The 27,656-nt window shown below is 38.2% G+C and overlaps 1 protein-coding gene across 3 annotated transcripts in view; it reads left to right on the forward strand.

Moving 5' to 3' along the window:
- Positions 1–27,656, forward strand: part of TSC22D2 (TSC22 domain family member 2) — a 54,773-nt gene that overhangs the window by 23,075 nt on the left and 4,042 nt on the right. The window contains exon 2 of one of the 3 annotated variants that reach the window (XR_011470299.1): positions 3,571–3,728. The exons of the other annotated variants lie outside the window; for them this stretch is intronic. The gene's annotated coding sequence lies outside the window, so the exon portion shown is untranslated. The remainder of the gene's footprint in view (positions 1–3,570; positions 3,729–27,656) is intronic. 3 annotated transcript variants of the gene reach the window in all.

The following is a 27,656-nucleotide window of genomic DNA, read 5'->3' on the forward strand; positions in this document are numbered from 1 at the left end:
ATTCACAGTGACTATTAACCATTGAGCTTCAGAAAATGCTGTGTTTATTTGGAGCAGCTGCTTCTGTTTTATTTTTATTTTTTTATTGTTTAAAGTATTACATATCTCCCCATTTTCCCCCCATTGACCTCTACCTGGCCACTCCCACTCCCCAGGACAAGCCCCAGTGTGCATGTCCATTGGTTATGCTAATATGAATGCATACAAGTCTTTTGGTTGAACTCTTACCCCCCCTCCTTCACCCTCCCCTGCTTTCCCTCTGAGGTTTGACAGTCTGTTCAGTGTTTCTTTGTCTCTGGATCTATTTTTGTTCATCAGTTTATGTTGTTCATTATATTCCACAACTGAGTGAGATCATGTGGTATTTATCTTTCTCCAACTGGCTTATTTTGCTTAGCATAATGCTCTCCAGGTCCATCCATGCTGTTGCAAATGGTAAAAGTTCCTTCTTTTTTACAGCAGTGTAGTATTCCATTGTGTAGATACACCACAGTTTTTGAATCTACTCAACTCCTGATGGGCACTTAGGCTGTTTCCAAATCTTAGCTATTGTAAATTGTGCTGCTATGAACATAGGGGTGCATGTATCCTTTCTGATTGGTGTTTCTGCTTTCTTGGGGTATATTCCTAGAAGTGGGATCACTGGGTCAAATAAGAGCTGTTTCTATTTTAGATATTACTTAGTTTTTCGGGAAGAAAAAAAAAGTTGTATGTCTGGGATAATCATAAATATACTTTGTTTTAAGAAATGAGATATAAATTCTTAAAAACATAATATGTGGTGATTACTTAAATTTTAAGAACAGTTATATTTCCTTTTTGTTAGCTGTTATTAATAAAAGCTCAGAGTCAAGGGTTCAGCTTTCTGTTAGCAAAGCCTGTAGGTCCATGTTGTATATCTTCCACCAATAGATGCATTTGATATAATGCATAACTTGCTAAACAACTACTTTTTATATTTAGTATCTTAGCTCAACCACAGATATATGAGGTTTCCTGTAGTTGTGTATGTCTTTTTATATGTGAATTTCTTAGAACACAGTCTTTCTAGTGTTTTCATTCTAATAGGTACCTTTGGACTGATTTTTTTCCATAAGTTTATCTTTGATATTTCTAGCATTATTTCCCTAATATATAATGTATGGAAAGACTATGTAATTTATTGGAGGCATACAGGGTTGCTCCATTTTCCCATTTCTCCATGCAAAAATAAGCATTTCTGACCTTTAGAGCAAGCATTGACTTATGTCCAGGATTCCTTAAAACAGTGTGTAGTGAATTTTTCAAAGAATGTGGTTTATTCCTGAAAATGAAATTTTGTATCAAACGAAGCTAAGCATATTTATTCAAATAACAAGTTTCTTTAGGAACACTTTTAAGCTTGTTTGATTTCACTTAACAGTTTTGACATAATGACTTAAAAATTAAATCATCAACCTTTTGCCGCTGTGCTATTTTGTTCTATTAATATCAATTTGCCATAAAACTATCTAAATAATGGTGAACGTAAGCCTAGTTCTTGCTGGACTGTAGTATCAGAACTTTTAATAAAGGAGAATGATTACTATCAAAATGATCAGGATTTGTTTTTTATCACAATCTTGAGACAGATTCAAGATTATTATTGATATATTAGAATAGATTTCTAAGTAAATACTCATTTTTAGGAGACTTCAATTTCAAATTAATTTTTAGATGATCACTAGTTAATCTTAATTCATCCACAAGCCCTTCAGTTACCTAAGTTTATTTTAGATTTTAATAAGGATTTTTTACATGTTGGAATTTAGTGATCAGAACTCGAAGTGTGTGACCCCTGTACTTAGTAGCAACTAATTGTGAAAATGCATGCTCAGGAAAATGTTTATATAGAAGTTTTATCTTTTTCAAATGTATATAGCTCTTAAAGTCAAATTTTACCATGCATTTATATAATGCATACACACTTTAAAAATTTTTTCTGTAAGCTGCATAGTGAAATAGCTAAATTTGCTTTTTATGGATGGTTTCTATTCTTGTTTCCAAGGCTTTCCAGGCATTTATCATAACAATGCTTGTTGTTGGTAGGCCTTTTAACCAAGTGTCAGGTAGTTTGCCCTTTAAATGACCAGCTCATCAAAGCTTTACAGACAAGCAAATTACTAGCATACATATATTTCAGGAAAAATTTACTTTGCTTAATATGGCTAGGTTTTGTATCTTCTCATGAGACTTGTTTCACATAATTTGAGTAAATTATCAAAATAATACTTTTTAAAATGTAGTACTTTAAATGGTAGTATTTTGGTTGATAGGAGACAAGAGTTGCATTAAACTATCAAAAACCATTTCAGTAATATGATGATGAAATGACCACAACTTTAAATTATTATTTATCTTCATAAACATGGATTTTTGCCTTCACCAGGTGATTACATTATAAGGCTGTGCTTTGACAAATGACAGTAAAGTTGTATGATTTTATTGAAGTCAAATGTGTTGTGAGATTACATTTGGAAAGATATTCATAAATTGGAAAAATCCTAATAGTTCCTCAGATTATGTTGGAGTCTTAAATGACACTGTGTAATATAAAAATACCATTAAAAGTTTAAAACTTATAATAACCTAACTCCAACCCCTACATTTGGGTCAAATATCTCTGGAGATGGCTGCAGAGTTTTCTTTACAATGCTGTCTTTGAGTCTTCTATAACTTTGCACATATTGATCTTCCTTAACAATGGCCTCCACCCACCTCTCAACCCCATGATGTCATTAGGCAGTTAATTTAGGCAAAAATATGCCCATAAGTATGTGGTTTGCCTTTTCTGTGGATTACTGGCAAGTGAAAATATAAATTAGCATTCTTATCAGGAAGATAATTAATATTAGCCTTCAGTGATTAAAATAGATGCCCAATTTAAAGCTTTCTTGTAAAAATTTAATAAAATTATATTCTTAATGAAGTAATTGATGCCATTATTAACTCTCCCTACTCCCAATTTTCTTAATGTGCCATACACAGATGAACAGTAGGACCACTTCTGAATAGGACACATTGTTATGGCTATTATATGAGACATATAACGTTTTATTCTTTCCATCATGTCTAATTTTAAATTGGGGGTGGTAGAGACAGACTAGGATTTAAGTATAAAAATTGCTGTCTTGAGCATTTAAATGATCAATATAAATCATAACTAATCCAGTCACCTGTGCTATAAGTCTAGAGACTCATAGATGGATGTGGGCCAAACAATAGGATTCCAGTGCCATTCTACAGGACTACAAAGCTGTCGATAGGAAGTTATGGTATTAAATCATAATTTCTGGATCATGATCTTAAACCTATAATTGATTCCATTTCTATTGACTCTTTACTAACAAGTATTCCTGATAGCCTCAAAGTCCATGCTGAAATTTAAAGTTTGAAGTATTCAGATTAAATATGAACTTATTTTACATTAAAAAAAATACTTAAGTGCAAAATATCAGTTGTGTAATCATGGTAAAACATAAAAAACTTTGCTATAAACGATTTTTAAAGGCTATTTGATTAAAACATTTATTTACTTAAACTCTTTGCTAGAATTTTTTTTAGAATTCAGCATCGGAGGAGGAATGTGACATAATAATGATGAAAGCCGAAAGTTTAAAAGTTGTGATGCCCTCACATGGTTGGAGGGTAATTCTAGCTTCTAAGGACTGAATGTTGTCCACAAGAGTGTCTCATCAGGTCATAAATTGGTAAGACATATGGATTAGATTTTATGTGTTATACCTGATGTTATTGTATTGAGATGACTATTTATGAACAAAATGAGCACATTGTATAACTAAGAATATAGTATTAACTATAAGTTAAAACTTAGAATTTTAAATACTTGATGTAATCCTTTCAAAGTCTCATGAAGCTAAAGTCCATATGTTTGCAGTGGTGTTTAATAAATAATCAGGTTTTAAAATAAAGTGGCATCCTGTATTATAGTATGATTATGTAAATATTGCTTTTGCATCTGCTATGGATGCTTACTATATAGGTAAGAGCCCCAAATACTTTCTAGTTATCGCAGGAGATATTTGAGAAATAACATATTGATTTTTTTAAAACTTACATTTGTTTTCTTCATAAACCAATTTAAATTAGTCTATTGCTTTGGGGATTTTATTTTTCTTAATAAAAGCCGTCTTTCTTCTTGATGTCTCTAAAAATAAAGCCAAGAAAATTTTCTCATTTCTTGCATTGAGAACACCTAAGATGCTATTATCAACTGAAAATATGTTAGAAGTCAATATACATTTTTGTATGCCCTGAAAATTGAACCATTTCTTTTCAGAATTATATTTAGCTTAGAAAACAAATTTGTAAACTGTTTTGTGTGCCTACTTATTTTGCTTTGTTTTTTGCACAGCTATATTTTACAGGGGGTTTCTTGAAATAATACAGTTTAGATTAGGAAATCTTAATCTGCAATCTGAAGATAATCACATTTTGCAGATGAAGTAAAAATTTGGGTTAAGTTATGTGTCACGGTTATATAGTTGAAGAATTAATATTTTCATTACAGTGCAGTGCACAGATCCTGCAAGTCTCTTAAAGATTATTTGACATTATCATATAAACAGCCTTCTGTATCTATTTCTGACTTTATTTTTAATCAGAGATAGGTTATTCTCTCCCTTACACACACGCACACACACTCGCTCACTCTCTCTCTCAATCACTCACTCACACCCATCCTTATTTTTTAAATAATGTTCTACATTGTTTCTGATATGGTATTCCATGACTTTATATGGATCATATTCTATAAACTTAGATTTCTTAAACCAGTCATTGTAGTCAATGGTAGTCTAGAGGAAATACAATAAAGTAACAACAGTTGTCCCTTATTTTATATACTTTTTTAACTTTCTACCATAAATTGCATAACTTTGGTAATTAAGAAAATAATGTCTAACTTTTAGTGTAGCATGTCCATATTTAATACTCAGTGAGTGAGCTTCAAGGGATCACAACCCCTATGGAATTTTGGATTGAATGTTATGTATGTTCAGTTTTTAGTGAAAGGTTCCGGGTATTTGTCAGATTTTCAAAAACAGTTAAGGAACATTGCTGTTGAATGTTTGTGTCTAAGGGCCAAAGCCTTGTTAGACACCTCAATGTGTAACTTATGAAAGATATTTTTAATGAATACACTGATTGTAACTGTTACTGATATTTATCCAAGACTGGTTTATTATAAATGACCATTAGACTGATGGAACAAATAGATCCTACCTGCTTTTAGTGTACTGTCGATCTCTGTGCCCAAGTGTGGGATTGTATTTCTCCACAGAGTAGTTGTTTTTGGTACTGAGTGGTTACTACAGTCAGACATAGCTGAGTGTTTTTGGCATGTTATTTAATTTTCACAACAGCCATGTTATATAGATACTATCAATATCCTCAATTTACGGAGAAGGAAATTGAAAGTTTTAGAGAAATTAAGTAACTTGCTCAGGTCACATAGCTGTTAGCTATGACACAAATCTAGCTTTCTAACTGGATCTTGGGCTCTCAGTTGGTATGGCAGTATGCAGAGTAACCCTGGAAAATTTGAAGGATAATCTAAGAGAGAATTTTAGTGTATGTTGATGTAAATACATGAATTTGATTTCCTTTGGACTTAAGTAGTGATTGCTCAGTCTCTATTATAAAACCATCTTTTAAAGCACTTGCCAAAAAATAAATTTGGTAAGTTGCTTACCATCAAAAATTAATGCCCTTACAGGTTTGGCTCAGTGGATAGAGCATCGGCCTGCAGACTGAAAGGTCCCAGGTTCAATTCCGGTCAAGGGCATGTACCTTGGTTGTGGGCACATCCCCAGTGGGGAGTGTGCAGGAGGCAGCTGATTGATGTTTCTCTCTCATCGATGTTTCTAACTCTCTACCCCTCTCCCTTCCTCTCTGTAAAAAATCAATAAAATATATTTAAAAAAATAAAATAAAACTAAGTATTTATTGCATTAGAAAATAACCTATTTAGTGCTTATAGTTTTAAGCACATTTATTAGGTATTATTATAAAAGTTTTAGAACTGACTAGAATGGTTTTGTAGTACTAAACACTAAGGAACTCACCCTTTAATATTTAAGGTTTATTAATAGCAAACACTGGGGAGGGGTTTAAAAACCTATTTTAAGCTACAAATATTTCTTGGTAGAGGAATAAATCCCAGGTAAAACCCTTTACTAAGTGCTGAATTAGTTTCCCATTTGTCCTTAGTTGTGAATAATTCTATTAAAATCATCTTTTATGTCTACTTTTAAAATAGTTATGCTGCAAAATTTATTTTTTGAATATGTGGAATTTTTTATTGAGCACCTGCTTTATGTGAATTCTTTAGGTTAGTTTAATTTTATTCTCAAATGAGCTCCAAACTATATAACCATTTGCCTGCTTTTAAGTGTTTTTAATAAAATTCCTTTGTCTAAATATGGCTTAAAGTTAAGTACACAATAATAGTACTGCTTTAAAAAAAGTGAAACCATAAGAATTTGTTTATTTTTCAGTTAAATTGAAACAGTCTGCAGATCAAGTATAAGCTTAATTTCTTCAGTGCCATGGTTCAAAATATACAGACAACTTGATACGTCATCAGAAAATGAGAATTCTATCTTAAAAGTCTTTTAGATAAGATATTTGTGCATCAGCTCTTTAGTAGCAATATAGTTGCCTTTTCAAAATTGAAATTATGCAAGGTTTGAGAAATAAAATCAAACCTAATCCTTTCTCTGACTGACTTATTTCGCTAAGCATGTAATACCTTAATCAATAAAGAAAATTTTTTAAAAAATCAAACCTAATCCAAGTTTTCAACACTATTATTGTTAGAATGTACACATATTCCTTTCCTGACCTTGAGTATATTTGCATGGACACTAATAGTTGCAGTCATGGTTAAGTAGCTCTTAAGTAGCTTTTAGTGTTCCAAATATTTGTCTATTTGTACACAGGTAATAGTGGTATGTCATAGGTTTTGAATTTTGGACTGATATTTTGATATCTTTGAAATCCCTTCCAGTTTTGTGTGTTTTTTTCCTACCTCTGGTTATTTCTCCTCAGTACTCTTAGCAGACTTTTCCTTTCTATTTGTCCTTTTCAGTATTTTTGGTGTCCTCAGGATGCTGTCTAGACCTTCTTTTCACATTCTTCCTAGGCATCTCTCCTTACATTCAAACTGATTTCTCATAGCCAGTTAATCAAGTAGTACTGCCATGCTTGTCTCCTGAGTATTTCTTTAGCCTTTTCACTTTTCTCATTCCAGTTCAGGGCACAGTCCTTTCTTATGAGGAAATTCAAAAGCCTTCTAACTGGTCTTCATTATTTGAATTTTCTACCATGGTCAGCTGTACCTACTGCTTTTACTTGGGATATTTTTGTGTGTGCTCTTTTCATCTCTGCCCAACTGTGGCACTTCCTCTACTAAACATTCCTTCCTGACCCTAAATCTTGATATGTGCCCCAAAATACCCTGTAAATCTTTTTCTGTCTTAGCATTTCTCACATCTCTATCTTGTCTATCTCCTGCACTAGACTGTAAACTCGAACTCTGGGATATTGTTTATTTGATATTGTAACCCTGTAATCAGCATTTAAGTACATTAAAATCCTTTGCAATGTGGCATCTGGAAAGAACGTTAGAAATTATTACATACAGTTAAAGCAATGAGCCAGATCACCTGACTCCTAAGTCAATATTCTTTGTGTATTTCATTATATTTAGAGTTTTACCATGAGCTTACTAATACAAATTATATAGTTAACGTATTGAGTGCTTGCCATGTTCCAAACACTAAACTAATGCATTATTTCACTGAATCCCTGTATCTGGTCCTATTATTATCCTTTGGAGAAGCTAAGTAACTTGGTGAAGTCATATTGTAAAAGTGATAAAGTTCGGCCATAACCGGTTTGGCTCACTGGATAGAGCGTTGGCCTGCGGACTGAAGGGTCCCAGGTTCGATTCTGGTCAATTCGATTCCAGTCAAGGGCATGTACCTTGGTTGCGGGCACATCCCCTGTAGGGGGTGTGCAGGAGGCAGCTGATCGATGTTTCTCTCTCATCGATGTTTCTAACTCTCTATCCCTCTCCTTTCCTCTCTGTAAAAAATCAATAAAATATATATTTTTTTAAAAAGTGATAAAGTCCGGACCATCTCTAAGTTTATCTTCTGGGTCTAGATTATAAATCTGACTTGGGAGGGAATTGAGTAGCATTTATTGCAGCCACTTTTCTTACACTTGAACCATGCCTACAATACATCTTCAAAGTTGTCTTTTGAACACTTCAAGTGATGTTTATCTTGGCATCCTGGTCTTCTTTCTTTTCCCATTTTATGTTCAAACCTTTTATAAACCCTTCCTCTACAACCGGGAATCTAAAATGTAAAACAGAAAAACCAGATAATTGCCATTACTAAAAGCATTTAGGAAAGGGATTAGGTTTGTGTGAAAATATAAGCTGCACTACAAAATCTATGGAAATGCTGAGCTGAGAACATTCTCTAATTAGTTCTTTGGTTTCATAGCTGCCATATTTAAGAAAATGGGTCCCTGTTCATGGCCATAAGTTATTGGTATTAATACAAAGGTAGCTCTAAAGGTGTTTTGTTTTGTTGGTTTTTTTCAAAATGGATAAGGAGACATTGTTTAACATATTAGAGATCACAAGGATGTTTTCCCGCTGCGTAATTATTGGTTATGCTGATGATGCAAGGATTTCATGGGACTCCTTTAGATGTGCTTTGATCCACTCATGTAAAAAGAGTAAAGTGCATCTGAATTTCTTCAGAGTCCGGGATCTAGAACTTGTTTTTTCACAAGGCATGTTTAAAGGCATGGCAGTTTGAATTGTCTTCTGTATCTGACCTGATCAAACCAGCAAGCTTTTGGCCTCCTTTTTCCACCTTCATGGATAGCTGATAGTTTCTTCTGTTTCTCCCCTTTAGATTCAGTTCTAATTGTCTATAGAATATGATATTAGGCAATTGAGAGAACCCACAGATGGATATTTATGAGGTATGATTATACATTTAAGCCTTTCACTAAGTTTACAATATGATTTCTCACTGAATTCATGATTCTAATGTAAAAAAATCTTTTTCAAGGTTTTTATTTAAAAGATCATTAAGAGGTTTGAAAGACCACTTTATTTTCCACAAAGTATTCCATGACTTTGTCATCACTGCTATAAGTATGTAGGACTGCTAAATTTCACTGGCATAATTTTGTCAAAAGTAACCTGAAAATCCATTGAGCTTTAGCTTTTCTATTCCTCAAACCTAAACAGTTTTTCTCCTTACTACAATTACCTGTAATATATTGAAACTGCTACACTGCCTTCCTCCTCAGTAACAGTCAGATGCAGGGAATGTCACAAAAAGGTTTATTACTTTTGTATTTAAGCTATCTTTGTCAGGAACAAAAAAACTCAGGAGATCTACCTGTTTTTTACTGTATTCCAGTGATACCCTCTAATTAGTTTCTAATAGTTGAAAGAGCTGTTTATTGAGCTGGTTCTTTCTTTCTTTCTTTCTTTCTTTTTTTTTGCCTTTTTTTTCTTTATTGATTAAGGTATTACATATGTGTCCTATTTCTTAGTTCTTTTTACTAGCATAATAAGCTTAACATAAGTTCATACTGAACTTACAAATATAATTAGCTAATATATTAAGTACTATATGTTTTATTCCATCTTTGTCTTCAATTAAATGTTTAATATGTTATATACAGAGTGTTGTAATTAATAGACCCTTGAGATAGACAAAGTCCTACCTTTAAGGTTTAATTCAAGGAGAAGAATATTCAATAAATACGCCAAAAGCAAAATTATCTGTGGAAGAATCCAAGAGGTGGAGCCTGCATATTATAGAATTACCAGTATTCCTTAGAATTCAAGGATATGGGTCTATATTGAAATGAGAAAAAGTTGTTAACTGTTAAAAACTTTTTGTCACTGAAAATGTACCTATTTGAGTATAGTTCTGCTTGAGTGAAAAACCTTAAAACCCTTTAGATTGTATAGTAATGCTGTTTTCTACTTTTTTTTATTGTCCTGTACCAGAATCCCTTTTTGAATTTGGTAATTTCAAAGCAGTGATCCTCAACTAGAAGCAAAGCAACATGTTATCCCACTGTTTTGATTCGTGTTTAGTAATATTCGTTGTTGAAATTTCATATAACACTAAAGGAAGGCAGAGGATATTTTTAGTTAAACACTTTTGGAATTTTTTTATTCATAATTAAATTAATTGTTATATCTCAGTGGCCTTTGAAGAATTTCCCACAGGAAGTTAAGACTATTTTTATCGTATACAATGAAACATTGAGATCTTAGAGAGAATCAATAAGAACTTTATTAAAGTGTAGTCCACAGGAATTCTGTGCTAATCAGTAATGCTGTAAGTTTAACTCTCAAGTCAAATAATTTTTATTAGAGTATTTTGTGACTGCATTAAATCTTTAACATGTGACTAAGTACAAAGAAATCAAATAAACTTAAGGCATAACTAGGTTTATTTCATTTTTGGCATGAGACATACATACAAAGGCTGTAGGTTTTTTTGCGTGGGTTTTTTTAAATCCTCACCCGAGGATATTTTTCCATTGATTTTAAGAGAGAGGGAAAATCAGAGAGAAATATCAATGTGAGAGAAACACATTGATTGATTGCCTCCTGTACCACCCCAACCAGGGCCTAGGCCGGGAAGGAACCTACAACCCAGGTTACATGTCCTTGATCAGAATCGAACCCAGGTCCCTTCGGTCCGCAGGCTGATGCTATATCCACTGAGCCAAACTGGCTAGAGCCAAAGGCTGTTTTTTAATACTAATTATACTTGATTTGTATTTGTACCTCACTGCTTCATTTGTAACAAGATATACTGGGATAGTAGACCTTATATAGTGTAGAAGTCTAATTGATCCAAACAGTAGAAGAAACTAATTTTTTAAGTGTTTACTATTGTAAAAAGTCTCACATCAGTCCCTTAAGGTAGGTATAACTATGACCCCATTTTACAGTTGAAGACACTGGCATCAGTATATTAACTTGGTAGGATCACCCCACTAGTAAATATAATGCTAAAGCCCGTCTTAAGCCACTTTATTATTCCTTGATAATCCAGCCTTTTGCTTAGACAAATTCTAAAGAGGTAAGCTCTCTTACTCCCAAAATGAAGTAAAGTGCAAAAGAGAGTTAAGCCAGTGGTAGTAAATTGATAAACTAGGAAACTAATTCTTTGGGGCATATATTCCCAGCATTGTCTTTATGTTTATTGAAGATAAGCGATGTATTTTTTTTTTGCTCAAACCCAAGCCAATCTAAATCTTTAAACATCCCAAATGCAAAACATTCATTGATTGATTAAAAGTAAAGTAGAACAGCCCTAACCGGTTTGGCTCAGTGGATAGAGCATCGGCCTGCGGACTGAAAGGTCCCAAGTTTGATTCCAGTCGAGGACATGTACCTTGGTTGTGGGCACATCCCCAGTAGGAGGTGTGCAGGAGGCAGCTGATCCATGTTTCTCTCTCATCGATGTTTCTACCTCTCTGTCCCTCTCTCTTCCTCTCTGTAAAATAATAATAATAATAATTATATATATATATATATATATATATATTTTTTTTTTTTTTTTAAGTAAAGTAGAACAGATTTTTTTTTTTCTCCTCATACAAAATTTTCTTCTTTTTATTATGGGGTGATGACCATGCTTGGTGCTGTCCCTTTGGTCTAAATCTGAATGAAACAACTGTCTCTTTAAAAACCTCATGGTACTCTTATTCTTCTGTGTTTATCTGTTTTGAAACAGTTCCTCAATAACCTCTATTTTTATTCATTACTATCCCTGGACATTGGGGACAAATTAGGAAGGAAATGTAAGGAAGCAAAGAAAGATTAGTTAACAACTTAGGAAGAAAAGCTGGGTTTGGATCAGATAATCCTAATGGCTAGCCTAATATAATTTTACTTTGTCAAATATGTTGCCCGTAGAATTATGCTTTTTCTATGACAGTATCCTATCTAATAAAAGAGAAACATGGTAATTAGCGTATGACCGCTACCCTTCCCATTGGCTAATCAGGGCGACATGCAAATTAACTGCCAGCCAAGATGGCGGCCGGCAGCCAGGCAGCTGGAAGCGAACATGAGGCTTGTTTGCTTCAGTGAAGGAGGACTCCAACGTTCCCCGCCTGCCTTGCTGGCCTCTGAGCTGGCAGTTTGAAACATTGTAACAAATATAGAAGCTAAACAAAACCCCAGAAACCAGCTTTCAGCCGGCCAGGATCTCAGAGCTGGAGATGATACAGTGTTTCGATTATAGAACCCAAACAAACCAGATACCTGCTTTCAGCAGCCGAGGCCTTAGCCCAGAATAAAAAAAAAAGAAAACAAGGAGCGGTTGGGAGCTTCAGTCACCCACCAGCCTGAAAACAGCCCTCAGCCCCTCACCCAGACTGGCCAGGCACCCCAGTGGGGACCCCCACCCTGAAGGGTGTGTGACCAGCTGCAAACAGCCATCATCCCCTCATCCAGGCTGGCCAGGCACCCCAGTGGCGACCCCCACCCTGATCCAGGACACCCTTCAGGGCAAACCAGCCAGCCCCACCCATGCACCAGGCCTCTATCCTATATAGTAAAAGGGTAATATGCCTCCCAGCACCGAGATCAGCGTGACAGAGGGCAGCGCCCAAACCCCCTGATCACCCTGCGGCTCTGTGTGTGACAGGGGGCGGAGCCACAACTTCCCTATCCGCCCTGCTCTGTGTGTGACAGGGGGGAGCTCCCCAACCCGCTGATCGACCCTGCCTTGAGTGTGACGGGGGGAGCTCCCCAACCCCCTGATCGCCCTGCGGCTCTGTATGACAGGGGGCGGAGCCACAACCTCCCTATCCGCCCTGCTCTGTGTGTGACAGGGGGGAGCTCCCCAACCCCCTGATCGACCCTGCCTTGAGTGTGACAGGGGGCAGTGCCCCAACCCCCCAATCGGCCCTACCCTGAGAGTAACTGAGGGTGGCATCACAGCCTCCCAATCCGCCCTGCTCTGTGCATGACGGGGCGGCGCCCCAACTCCCCAATCGGCCCTGCTCTGAGCCCGACCAGGGGCTGCACCTAGGGATTGGGCCTGCCCTCTGCCACCCAGGAGCAGGCCTAAGCCAGCAGGTCGTTTTCTCCCGAGGGGTAGCAGACTGCGAGAGGGTACAGGCTGGGCTGAGGGACCACCCCCCTCCCCTCGAGTGCACAGATTTTTTTGCACCGGGCCTGTAGTTTTAAATAACACCTCTGCACCTTCAAAAAAAATGGGCATAAATGAAAAAAGATTAGTTATGATGTGAGCAAAATTATCTATGTGCTCCTCCCTGATATTTGGCATTTGGTATTACAAGGGATAGTCTTATTTCCACACATTTGGTTAAGCCTCATTGTGGAAATGGGATTGAAAGGATTTGTTCAAGAATAGCTATTTAATTGAAAATAGTAGTAGAATGCTTGAGAAAAAAGAGGGAAATATGAAGCCAGTCAGTGAAATAAAAAAAGGTTTCCCAAGAAGGTTAGTTTCCGTAACTCTTCCATAACTATTTATATGTTGGTGTTTTTAACCCATTTGACTTCTCACTGTTTAAAGCAAGCTCACCTCTCGCAGTTTGAGCTACCCACCATATTTGGACAACTCTCAACTCTAGACTTCTAGGTCAGAAATTACTCCTGAGTTCTAGATACCTATTTCCAGCAACCTTCTTTTTATATTTCCAGGATCTATAATTTAGATGTCTCAAAATTCAATCCCAAGTGAAACTTGTATTTCTCATTTTCTCATCTTTATTCCCAGGTTCCTCTGCTACTCACTCTTTACGCCCAACAAAATCTAACTTTCTTCCTGTGACACATTAGCCATCTCCCCAACTCCTAGTTGCTCTAAGCTAAACACTCCAGTCATCCTTGGCTTTTGTTTTTGTTATTTTTATTTTATTATCATCCCTGTGATCTCTCACAGATTCTCAGTGCTTAATTGTAAAAACTGTATCATTTTACCTTGCTTAATTCCCATGACCAAGCATTTTGCAGTCATACCCCTTTCCCCTTACTTAGGTAACTTCTTTTCAATATCTATCCTGAATGTACTATCTTTCACTCTCCCCCCTCCCAAGACAAAAAGAGATCACATTTGAGTGGTTAGTTACACTAAACTCTATAAAAATTTTTGAAACTAATGTTGAAGGAAAAAAGCCCAATGAGAGTAACCTGAATTCCACATCTGGTGATCTTCCCACTGGTGGACACTGTCCAACTTCATATTATTCTAACCAATATTCAACAAGTGTTGGGCATTGTGCAGAGGAGACAGACTGGGATTTACCATTTTTCACAAAAGTGTCATCTAGAAAAAAAGTGTTATTGACACTTGACTCTATAGGAAATAGGAGGCAAAGTTAGTTCAGTTCAGCATTTATGACCCATTGCCTCCAAAGGAATTTAGATTACCTAGATATATGAATTACATATTAGGCAGCAAAAATAAGTGGCAAGTTTCGTTTCAGACTGAAAATGAGGAATGAGATTAAATAATTTTTCCTTAATTATTTGTTTTTAGTTAAAATGATAGCATTACCACCCTAGCCAGTTTGGCACAGTGGATAGAGCGTCGGCCTGCGGACTTAAGGGTCCCAGGTTCAATTCCGGCCAAGGGAACATGCCCGGGTTGCAGGCTTCATCCCCTTTAGGTGCATGCAGGAGGCAGTCAATCAATGATTCCCTCTCATCATTGATGTTTCTCTCTCTCCCTCTCCCTTCTTCTCTTAAATCAAGAAAAATACATTTTAAAAAAAAAAGATAGCATTACTCATATCCAAGAACTCCTTGGAAAAAATAATTTTGCTGTTAAGTGTAGGAAATAGCTTTGGGGGTAATCCAATACAGCTATCTCATATTATAGCTAGAGAAACTCTAATTGTAATATATTTAGGATTCAAATTCCAGGTATACAATTTGCGAGTCCAGGCTTCTATAGCATATCAATCCTTTAGTAGATGACTGCCAGCCTTATAGTAAACTAGAGGCTGGTGCATGAAATTTGTGCACTCAGGGGGGTCCCTCAGCCCGGCCTGCACCCTCTCGCAGTCCAGGAGCCCTTAGGGGATGTCTGACTGATGGCTTAGGCGGGGAGCGGGCCTAAGCCGTCAGTCGGACATCCTTAGTGCTGCTGCGGAGGAAGAAGAGGCTCCCACCACTGCCGCTGCACTTACCACCAGGGGGCAGCTCCTGCGTTGAGTGTCTGCCCCCGGTGGTCAGTGTGTGTCATAGTGACTGGTCGGTCCACCGGTCAGTCAATTTGCATATTTGCCTTTTATTATATAGGATTTTGTATGCCACATAGGCCTTTGTCTAGTAAGAGATAGAAGCAACTATTAAAACACCGCCTTGCCGTGGCTGGTCTAGCTCAGTGGATAGAGCATCAGCCTGTGGACTGCAGGATCCCGGGTTCGATTCTGGTCAAGGGCACATGCCCAGGTTGCGGGCTCAATCCCCAGTAAGGGGGTGTGCAGGAGGTGGCCAATCAGTGATTCTCTCTCATCATTGATGTTTCTGTCTCTCCCTCTCCCTTCCTCTCTGAAATCAATAAAAAAAACATATATATATGTATGTATATATGATAAATAAATTAATTAATTAAATAAAACACAGCCTTATATGGTTAGTACCATAAGTGTAGTATGGGACATGACTCACTATACTACTTCTGAAGGAGTTAGAAAAGCTTTTACAGAAAATATTTTAGCTAAAGCTATAAAAGAATAATAGAATATCCACTGAAGTATTCAGGTAGTAAGAAAGAGTATGAGCAAAGAGAGTGCAAGTAAACCATTGAGGGTCTCAATGAGTTTAGGATATCCAATTTAAAAGTTGAGCTGGCATTTGGAATGGGGAAAAGACATCAATTAATAAAATAGTTTCTGATTCCCTACCCACTTTGTCCCATTATTATGTCATTGCTGAAGAATTCTGAATTACTTTTAGAAATAATAGATGGATTTAAGCTTCCATTAAAAAATTTTTATACCTATTGCTGGGTGAAAATTTATTAGTGTTTATTGGTCTCTGAAATGAGTCAAATCTTAGAAGTTTTATTTTTATTTCCCTTGATATTCTTTTCTATCATGTCCCTTCTCTAGTTTTGTTCATTTCTCTACACTTACACTACTTTAGTAGTGAAAGTGCTGTTTATTTGCTTGTAGTCAGATGGAGGGAATGCTATTATCAACCTTTTGAAGGAGAATTAATCTTTATGATAAAACTGGAGGCCCGTTGCATGAAAATCCGTGCAAGAGTAGGCCTTCCTTCCCCAGGCTGCCGGCACCCAGGACCAGGGCTTCCCTCTCTCTGGCCAGCCACAGGCACCGGGACCCTGGGCGGCTTCCCCTAGGCTGGGCCCCGGCTTTGTCAGGAAGGATGTCCAGAATGATGTCAGGAAGACATCAGGTCTATCTGGTCTAATAAGCATATTACCCTTTTATTAGTGTGTGTGTGTGTGTGTGTGTGTCCTATCTAATAAAGAGGGCATATGCTAATAGACCCTCACGCTGTCGCAAAGATGGCGGCGCCCACAGCCAATAAGGAGGAAATATGCTAATTGACTGCCCCAGCCTCAAAGATGGCAGCGCCCACAGCCACAAGATGGCGGCGCCCAGTCCCCTTAGCCCCGCCAGGGCAGCAGGTGGGTCCGGCTGCTCCGTGTGCCTGCCTCCAGAGTTCCCCAGTCCCCTCAGCTCCCCAGCCACCCTGGGCCAGCCGAGGCTTGTGCTGCCAGCAGTGGCAGCAGCAGAGGTGTGATGGGGCGTCGCCTTCCCCTGATTTCCAGTTCACCTCCCACCCCTGAGGGCTCCTGGACTGGGAGAGGGGGCAGGCTGGGCTGAGGGACCCCCCTCCAGTGCATGAATTTTCATGCACCGGGCCTCTAGTGTGTGTGTGTGTGTGTGTGTGTGTGTATTGATTTCAGAGAGGCGGGGAGAGAGAAACATCAACAATAGAGAATTATGAATCAGCTGCCTCCCTGCACGCCCCCTACTGGGGATCGAGCCCGCAACCTGTGCATGTGCCCTTGACCAGAATGAATTGAACTCGTGAGCCGAAGCATTGCTCTCTAGAGCAACAATCTATGCTTTTCAATTCAGTTTTAAAAGTGGAAGTTGTTTAAAATATCTGCACAAACATCCCTATTGGTAAGTTCTTGCTGCTTAGGATCCGCTGTGACACAGCTTGCAGGGGCTAAGTCTGCCCCAAGCCAGCCTCACCCTCCTGCTGCCTGGTCCTGTCTGGTACTGGGGAGGGCGCTGGCAGCACCAGCCAACCCTCTGCACGTCTGGCCACAGGCTGCATTGGGCTTTGGGAGACGAGGGAGGAAGAGCGAGGTTCAGGAACAGCTTTGGGAACATGCCTGTCACGGTGACTGTGCTGTTTCCCGCAGGCCGAGGTGAGCAGTGCGCAGGGGGCGCCTTCTCTGAATGAAGCCGTCGGAGCCGGGAAGCTCCTGGGTGCCCATCTGCAAGCTCCACTGCGCCCACCGTCCTGGCTTCTATGCCGCCTCAGAAGGCAAAGGTCGGATCAGCAAAAATGAAAACTTTAAAGAGATGACGTGGGCTCCACCACAGAGTGGCTCAGACATGGTTCACGGTCCCACATGGGACTGCAGACACCAGTGGGTGTGAGCAGCGGCCAGGCAGGCCCGGCATGGCCCTCTGGCAGGGCCCGAGTGCAGGGAGGAGCCGGAACTTTGTTGGGAGAGAAAGTCCACGGGGCTGAAGGTTCCCTCTTCAAACACTGATCGCTGGTCACGGTCTAGCCCCCAACTCCCATCCATGGGGCACTCCTCATGGAGTAAAGGGCACCAGGCGAGACCGTCCGCACGGACCCTGGCTCTCCTGAGTCTGTGGGGGCAGATTGTGGGGCTCTCCGCTGGGCAGCACAGTCACAGCTACAGCCCTGAGGCCAGGCTCTGGGCTCGGAGCTGGGGTCCCCAGTGCCACAGCCCCCTAGTCCGCAGTCCCCCTGGTCCGTAGCCCCCCTGATCTGCAGCCCACCTAATCTGCAGCTCCCCCCAAGCTGCAGCCCCCCCTGATCCACAGCCCCCCTGATCTGCAGCTCCCTGATCCACAGTCCCCTGTGCAGTGACTCTGGGCTCGTTGTGAATGCATCATTATTCCAGGCCCAAGGGTGTGCTGGCCGCTCGGGGCCTGGCAGTGCTGGGAGCCTGCGGCTGCTCAGGTCCCTGCTGTTCGGTAGTGATGCGTTACTGGGTCTGGGCTAATTTGCATAATATATATATATATATGTATATATATATATATATATATATATTAAGCATAGTCCTTTCCCTGGATGGTCTTTTCTAAATCTTTATTGTTTCCCTAACACAGCTGAAGTAATTTGAATTCCTATTTAGGTTTTTAATGTCTTCATTTATATTAAGAACTTTTATTGAATTTTTTCCTTTTTTCCTACTTAAATTTTGTATTTTCTAGAAAAGATGGTTCCTAATATCAGTATTGAAAAATGTAGATCTTGCCCTGTTATGTGTGGCTCAGTTGGTTGGGTGTCATCCCAAAAGGTTGCTGGTTAGATTCCTGGTGAGGGCACATACCCAGGTTGTGGGCTCGATCCCCAGTAGGGAATGTGCAGGAGGCAGCAATTGATAGACTGATTGATGTGTTGCTCTCACATCGATGTTTCTCTCTTAAAAAATAAAGGTATCTTTAAAAGGAAAACATAGATCTTTTACTATATTAAGGTATACTTTAATTGCTAAATTCTGATGTTTATAGGAGTTGGGTGCCATCAACTTCTATCCCAAAAGACTAAAGGAATATTTTTAAAATATCTAGAATGAATATATGGAACTATATCCACTTCATTCCTTTTCATTATAACTAGGTTATCCAGATTTTAGTTCAGTATTCTGAGCTAGACATCAACTGGGAAAATTGGAAATCCTTTCTAATCCTTCTCCCCTTTTTTTACTCATAGGTACCAGTATACATCTCAGTCTAGATAATTATCAGTCATATACTATTTTCCCAGTCTCCAGGAAATAATTTAAAGTAGCCAGAACTATAGTGTCAAATTTTTAATTTAAACTTAAGCCTCTTAGCATGTATCCTTCATTCCCTAGTAATGAATTGTGCTATCATCAAATTATCTGTTGCTGCGGTTATGTAAACAGTACAATGAAATCTCTGTCGAGAGAGCCTGATCTAAATGTAAGCATTCCAACATTGAGGAAATGCCACCCTCCTCCCACCCCTTTCTCACACCCTTTCTTATTTCATTCTGACTCAGAGGAAGGAAATAAATTATTCATCCGGTCAAACCTTGCTTAATGTTAGTCTAATAAGAAATAACTAGCTAGTGTATATGTTCATTTATCTTAAGTACATACGATTTTATGTTCTTATACCATTTAAGTATTTAACTTGAAATAATATATTAGTTAAACTTTATTAATTTATTTGGAATATTTGAGTTGTAATGCTAAAATTGCTATGTGTATTTCACTTTTGTGTCAGTTTCTAGTTTTTCCAGACTAAATTTTTATATCTCTCATCTAGAATTTTAGTTCAGTTTGTTTTTTAATTGTTTACTTAGAGTGGCTCTACAAGAAAAAGCTATAATTATATCAGAATTTTACTACCAAATATTAAAATAATTTCCCCCAAAGATCATAACTTAGAAATGTAAAGAGATTTGGAAAAAGAAGATAAAGTTAGGCCCTAGCTGGTTTGGCTCAGTGAATAGAGTGTCGGCCCACCGACTAAAGAGTTCTGGGTTTGATTCTGGTCGAAGCCACATACCTCAGTTGCAAGCTCCTCAATCCCCAGCCTTGGTCAGGCTAAAAGCAGGAGACAACCAATCGATGTGTCTCTCACATCTATGTTTCTCTGTCTGTGTCTCTCCCCCTCCCTTCCACTCTCTCTAAAAGTCAATAGAAAAATATCCTTGGATGAGGATTAACAACAAAACACACACACACACACACACACACACACAGAAGGTAAAGTTAATATTAATCTTATCTACATCTTCTTTGAAATACATTTTTAATGTAACATTTTTATTATGTAAGTTTTATGTAGCCTGTTATATTATAGATGTTTATTATAAACTTATACTGTTTACTTACCAGAATCACTATAAACAGAAATAACTATACTTGGAATTATGAACATTATTTACAACATTTTTTAAAAAATATATTTTATTGATTTTTTTTTTACAGAGAGGAAGGGAGAGGGATAGAGAGTTAGAAACATCAATGAGAGAGAAACAACGATCAGCTGCCTCCTACACACTCCCTACTGGGGATGTGCCCGCAACCAAGGTATATACCCTTGACCGGAATTGAACCTGGGACCCTTGAGTCCGCAGGCTGACGCTCTATCCACTGAGCCAAACCGTTAGGGCTACACCATATTTTTAAGTGACTATAATTCACCCTAAGCCAAGAAAATAAATTTTACAAATCACAAATATAATTTAACATTTATTATTGTTTCTTATGTTGACCATAGTACTTTATCTTCTAGAATGAAACATTTCCTAAAGAAAGTGGAGTTGTTGGCTCCTCTTCCCTCCTTTCCCCTTTTCCTGTTTGCCATTTGTTCATGTCTTGAGTTCACACTGTACAGGATAATAACTCCATGAGTCATTTTCATTTTGGAATATTTTTCATTATTCTCCAAAATTCAATGAAAATAGTCTTACTTCTGTCCTTGTCCCCTATCTGCCTGCCTTCCCAAACATATAACCACTTTCATAAAGTGTATGTGTGTATCCTTGCCATTTCTTTATGCTTATACAACAAATACAATATACAATATTAGCTCCCCCTTTGACAATGCTAATATACACACATCTGTATCTTTACTTTTAAAGATCTCCAAGGCACACTGTTTCCATTTCATTACACAGAAAAGCATTTTTGTGGGTGTTTGTTTTTTTATAAATGGGTAGTATTCAGTTGAATGGATGCTCTACCATGATTTCTTTAACCAGTTCCCTATTAATAGAGCATTGCTGTTATAAACAGTGATGTAATGAGTAGCCTTTTAAATACATTATCTCCTGTGTATGTATAAATATTTATAGGATAAACCCAGATGTAGGATTGCTGGCTCAAAAAGTAAATAAAAGTGTGTGTGTGTGTGTGTGTAAAATTAAATAAAGCCAAATTGCTCTCTATACAGGTTATAACACTTGCAACAGTGCTGCATGAGAAGGCCCATTTTCCTACAGCCTCACTAGCAGTATATTAAATTTTAATATGTTTGCCAATCTGGGTAGGCAAATGGTATTACATTATAGTTTTACTCTGTATTTTTATTATGAATGGAATGGTGAGTATTATTTCATGCCATTTCTTGTGAACTGTACATGAGAATTCTACCCATTTTTCTCATAGATTTATAGAAGTATTTTATATTTTAGGGAAATTATTGAAGTTTTTTATTTTGAGACATAATGAGAAAGGTCCCTCCTACTCCAAAGTATTAAAGACTTTTTCCTACATGGGCTTTTTTCTTTTTCTTTTAATATGTATGTATTGACTTCAGAGAGAGGATGGTTGAGGGAGAGAGAGATAGAAACATCAATGATGAGAGAGAATCATTGGTCAGTTGCCTCCTGCGCGCCCCGTACTGGAGACCGAAACCTAGGCATGTGCCCTTAACTGGAATTGAACCTTTCCGTCCACAGGCCAAGGCTCTATCCACTGAGCCAAACCAGCCAGGGCATTAATGGGCTTTTTTCTTGTTCTTGTTGTTGTTAATCCTCACCTGAGGATATTTTTCCATTGATTTTTAGGGAGAGTTGGAAGAGAGAGGGAAAGACAGAGAAACATCGATGTGAGAGAAACACGTCAATTGGTTGCCTCCTGCATGAACCAGGGCCCAGGGCCCTTGACTGGAATCTAACCTGGGACGCTTTGGTCCACAGGCCGGAGCTCTATCCATTGAGCCAACCGGCTAGGGCCATAAATGGGCTTTTTAAAAGGTCGTTAATATAGAGAATACAAAGGGACCCTGAGGTAGGAGAGGGACTTTATTGGTTGTATACCCTTCCTGTGTATACTCTTTGAATTATTTTTTACCATGTGCATGTATCTTTTTTTAACTCTTATTTTGAAATAACTATAAATTATAAAGTCATAAGAAGTTGCAAAATAAAAGTACAGGGAGGTCTCATATATCCCTTCACCGAGTCCCCCCAGTGATGATGTCTTACATGACCAAAATATAACATCCAAAGCCAAAAAATTGATGTGGATCCCTTTTTCCTCTCTAAGCATTCTTTTCTGGCAGGATTTTGACCTAAAATTAATTAGATGAATATAAAAATATGTTGAGGTATTGGTGAACAAGGTGTTTGTAGGACTGTCCAAAATAAAAATAAGTATCAATCTTTATATAACTATTTACCTGGGTTTTTAATAGTTCCTTGGTAAAAGCTTTTTTCACACCATTGTAAGACTGGTTACTGGAGAAAATAATAGTCTTTAGTTTTGTGAGTATCCATTTTACCTGCTATGTTTAGCATGAATAATAGCCTTCATCATTCACAAAAATCACTCAATTTATGTTACCAATCATAAAAATCTCCCTCGGGCATTTTTGTGAGTTTTTAAAATCATGAAATGTAGCAGTAGGTGATTCCTGAGCCTGGCCTCCAAGAATGATTGTAGCGTCTACTTGAAAATTTATAATGAATCATTTTTACCTGGTTTGGGTGAAGCTTGACCATAAGTATATCAGATTTGCCAGCTCAATGAAAGAAATTCTTAATGCAAAAGATTTGATTTTATAATTTGGGAAATTCCTATAGTGGATTTTGTGATTGTGGAAGTCAGAAGCGTCTTTGGGTAAAGCAAGGTAATTTTTTCTGCAATATTCTGCATATAGACATATATTTTGAAGATATCTTCAGCTTTCTAACAAACCAGAAGAACATTAGTTCTTAGCGACTAGGTAAACTATACTGGCTGTCGAAAGATCACTGAGCAAGTGCCTTTTCCAAGAAGTTACCTCCCTTGTTCTCAGAGCAGAACCTCTTCTAGGAATGTGCTAGATAAGATAAATGGCAGTTATGAACAGTTTTAGTCTATGGATCCATGCTATGGTTTCACAACTAGCATGCGGTGCTTAGTCAAAGCACTGTTCATACACAATTCTTTATTTCAGGTCATTGTAGATACTTGCTTTCTTTCCCAGTCTTACTGTTATGGTAGAAAAAGCCTGTGTTTTGACATTAGTTAGGTCTAGGTTTGAATCCTGTCCCTAGCATTGTGTCTTTGAGTAAACTACTTGACCTCCGTTTTCTCAACTATAAAATGAGAATGTTGCTCATGTTTGTAAGAAGGACTCACTAAAGTGATGTGTGCCTGCTATAAAGTAGGCAGTCATTTAAGTGTTCTTTTTCTCTACCTTATTGCTTTGTTAATTAGCTTCTGTGTTCAGGGAAGAATAGAAGAAAGACAAAGTAGTCAAAATGTAAAAGAAGAAATTTGCAGTATTTTTAAACAAGTAGCCATGATGTCTTTATTCACATTAATAAAGAAAAAAAGTGGGTTCCTCATAGTTGTTTTGTTTTGGATTTTTCTGTGTGGTTTTTTTAATGTTTATTTATTTTTTTTATGTGAGATCAAATTAACATGACTCTCTGGTTTTACTTTTTAGAAAGGAAAGAATGGAGATGGTTTGTACAAAGTTGTTGAGCTGACAGTATGAATGAAGCAGTTAGTCCTATTAAGAAGGATGGCCCTAGCCAGTTTGGCTTAGTGGATAGAGCCTCAGCATGCACACTGAAGGGTCCCGGGTTTCCCAGTCAAGGGCATGTATCTAGGTTGCAGGCGTCTGGCCCTGGTCGGGGGCATGCGGAAGGCAACCAATCAGTGTGTTTTTGTCTCTCCCTCCCCTTTCCACTCTTTCTAAAAAGCAATGGAAAAAATATCCTCGGGTGAGGATTAAAAAAAAATATGAAAATAGGGGAACTTGTGAAGCTGGAGGTTTATATCTGGCCTCTTCTCAGTGAAGTTGCAAGTGATCTGTTGTGGTAAAAGTAAGACAGCTTGGGAAAAAAAGCTGTGGTCAGGAGCCAGTTGGGATGAATTAAAATATGAATAGCAGTATGGAAAGCCAAGCTATCTTGCAGTAGTATTGATTCTTTTGAGTTTTACTTCTCCTTTGAATGTTATTGTAATTAACTTTTTTAAAACACTAAATTCAAGCTCATTTGATTCTTTGGGGGCTGCATTTCCAGTAAATAAAAGTCCATTATACAAAAAATAGCATTCTTATTTCCCCCACACACACACACACAATTCTATATTTCTGTCCATTTTCTCCATAGCCACTATTTTTTTATATATGTTTTTTATTGATTTCAGCGTGAGAGAGGGAGAGGGATATCCTATCTAATAAAGAGGGAATATGCTAATTGACCCTCATGCCGTCGCAGAGATGGCAGTGCCCATGGCCAATAAGGAGGGAATATGCTAATTGACTGCCCCGCCCTCAAAGATGGCAGCGCCCACAGCCACAAGATGGTGGCGCCCAGTCCCCTCAGCCCCACTGGGGCGGCAGGCACACAGCAAGTCCGGGCCTGCCCCCAGGCCCGGCCTTGCTGCGCACCTGCCTCTGGAGTCCCTCAGTTCCCTCAGCCCCCAGCTGCCCAGGGCCAGCCTAAGGCACAGGCAAGCCTTGAATGGCGGCTGCTCAGCTACCCAGTGCCACCCGAGGCTCAGGTAACCAGGGCCGGCTGAGACTTGTGCTGCCGGCCATGGCAGCAGCAGAGGTGTGATGGGGACATCGCCTTCCCCTGATCGCCGGGTCGCCTCCCGCCCCTGAGGGCTCCCAGACTGCAAGAGGGGGCAGGCCGAGCTGAGAGACACCCCCCCCCCCCTCCAGTGCATGATTTTCATGCACCGGGCCTCTAGTAGAGATAGAAACATGGATGAGAAACATCTATTGGCTGCCTCCTGCACGCCCCCTAGCGGGGATTGAGCCAGCAACCAGGCATGTGCCCCCACCAGCATTCAATTAAGGGACCTCTTGGTTCATGGGTCAGCACTCAACCACCGAACCACACTGACCAGGTTCCATACCCACAGTTTTTAATTCACCTAGTAAATGCTAATCGAGGTATGATTTTATTCTAAAAGAGTGACCCATAGTAAACAGGAAGCTTCTTTTAAAAGAAAAATTATCCCTTGCCTTTATATAGCACTTAAAGTTTACAAGAATAGTTATAAAGTCTTAAGGAAGCCTTCCCTTAAGGAGTTTAAGTTCAGAAACTAGTTAACCATCAAGTTATAGTGTAGTGAGTGCAACAAGAAAAAAATAAAATAAGTATAATATTTAGTGTTAGGTCAAAGAAGTAAATGAAGGAAGATTATTCATCATTCTGCTTCAGTTGATCTTAGAGAACATGAAGCTCAAACCACTGTGTTGGCTTTGAACACAATAGAAAACTTGTTGCCCTCATTGAAACAATATTCTTAAACCACTTTCTGGGATCTTAGAATACCCTCTTATCTGCTTATTTAAGACTACCTATCATAATAGTATCTTTATTGTAAATCAGGCTATTTAAAGCAGTGGTTCTCAAACTTTAGTTTTTATCAGAATCACCTGGAGGAATGATTAGACTTCCTGGGTCCTACCTCAAGAGTATCTAATTCAGTTGGTCTGGGATAGACCCAAATATTTACATTTCCAAGGTCCAGGTAATACTGATGCTGCTGGTGCAGGGACCGTACTTTGAGAATACTGATTTAGTCAAACTCAAAAAATTTGAATGGCTCTCTAGTATGAGTCAGTAATTGTTTCAAGTCAAATTACTATCATATTGACTCTTTCAGCATGCATTGGAGCTTCTATGTGTCAAGCACTGTGCTCACTCTTCCCACAGGTGAAGAAGATAAGCAACATCCCTCCACGAGCACAGTTAACAGTGGTAGTATTGTATAAGCCCACTTCATTGTCACAGGAATTTATGAATTAGGGCATGTAATCCCTTATTTTAGATGGAAAAAACATATGGTCTAGAAAGGTTTAATAATTTCCCAGAATTCACAGAGTGAGTAAAGACTTGTGGACCACAGGAGGGATGGAGTAATGAGTTCTACCTTAGGAAATCAAAAGGCAGCACAGAAAAGATGGCACTGGAGCATCTAAAGCAGGGGTGGGGAACGTATAAGGCCTGAGAAATCATTTGGACTGGCCCTGCCAAGGCATTAGGGGTGAGGTAATTAAATGTTTGACTAAATATAGCAGGCTAACTTTGAAGTTGATAATTTTGTGTATGGCCCTTGAATGATATTATAAATATCGAAATGGCCCTTGTCAGGAAAAGGTTCCCCACCCCTGAAAGGAACAAGTGAAAGAGAACCAGGTGAATTAGAACTGGCAGCATTTCCAGTTGAGGGAGCAGTTTCTGCAAAGGCATGGAAACCTGAGAGAATATGTGTTCCACAGACCAAAAATAGTTATGTAAGACCATAACACAATAGGCCAGATGGAGTATGAGAGGAAAGGAGACTATAGAAGGCAGGGTTCAAGGTCATGAAGAGTTTTATTTATCGGGCTAAGAAGTTTTTAAAATAGAATTAGGTTTTATTATTATTATTCTTACCACTTTCATCTCGGTAAGCCAGTGGTTCTCAAAGTGCATGTGATATGGTCTGTCCGGCAGCAGGGGCATCACCTGGACACTTGTTAGAAATGAAAATCCTGGGCCCCATCCAAATCTGTATCAGAAACTAAGGTGGAGCTCAGCAATCTGGATTTTAACAAGACCACCAGATGATTCTGCTGCTAAAGTTTGAAAACCACTGCAGTAGGTTCTAGAATTCACAAATAACAGCCTTCAAAATAGCTAAAGGTCACTATAGTGATAGTAGTTATATCTGTGACTGATTTAATTCTTATTAAAGTACAATGCTTAACAAAGTTGAAATATTAATAACTTTTAAGGGACACATATTTTCAGCATGATCTATTTATGTTTAAAAACCTGTTCCTCTGTATCTGTTGAAAGAGGGCTGAGCCAGGACTAGAGTTTACTAAATCAGCAAAGAATAGCATGCTAATTATTGTTCCTTAACTAAAGGAATGGTTTGGAAACTTACTGATTTTAATTTAAGAAAGAGAAGCAATGAACCCTTTTTTTGAGGGTTTGAGCTTTTTTGTTTTGGTTTTGTTAATATATAAAATTGAAGTTAAAATTAGCATTTAAGGTGTATTAATTAAGACATGTGTTGAAAGAATTGAATGTATTTAAGTCATGAAATGACTAAAACTAATTCAGTTTTCCCTTGACATAGAAATAAAAAATATAGAAAGTATAATCTAAGATTCTCAGGCAAACTTTAAATGTCTCTCACTATCTTTTTTACCAAGTTGTGGCCAATATAAATATTTATTAATTATATATCTATAGATAGATAGATGGATACCACTTTAGGTATACAGAAGCCTTTTTTCATCTTAGAAAAAAATAGCAGCAAAAGGTGAAGTAGTATGCTGCAATTAATGTGGTTAATGCTCAGATAAAAAAGCTTAGTGTTTTCCATGTTTTGATTCAGAGT

The sequence above is a fragment of the Myotis yumanensis genome, unplaced genomic scaffold (genome assembly GCF_028538775.1).
Source record: "Myotis yumanensis isolate MYYU_CA2020_CCGP unplaced genomic scaffold, mMyoYum1.0.hap1 SCAF_2, whole genome shotgun sequence".
Classification (NCBI taxonomy): Eukaryota; Metazoa; Chordata; class Mammalia; order Chiroptera; family Vespertilionidae; genus Myotis; species Myotis yumanensis.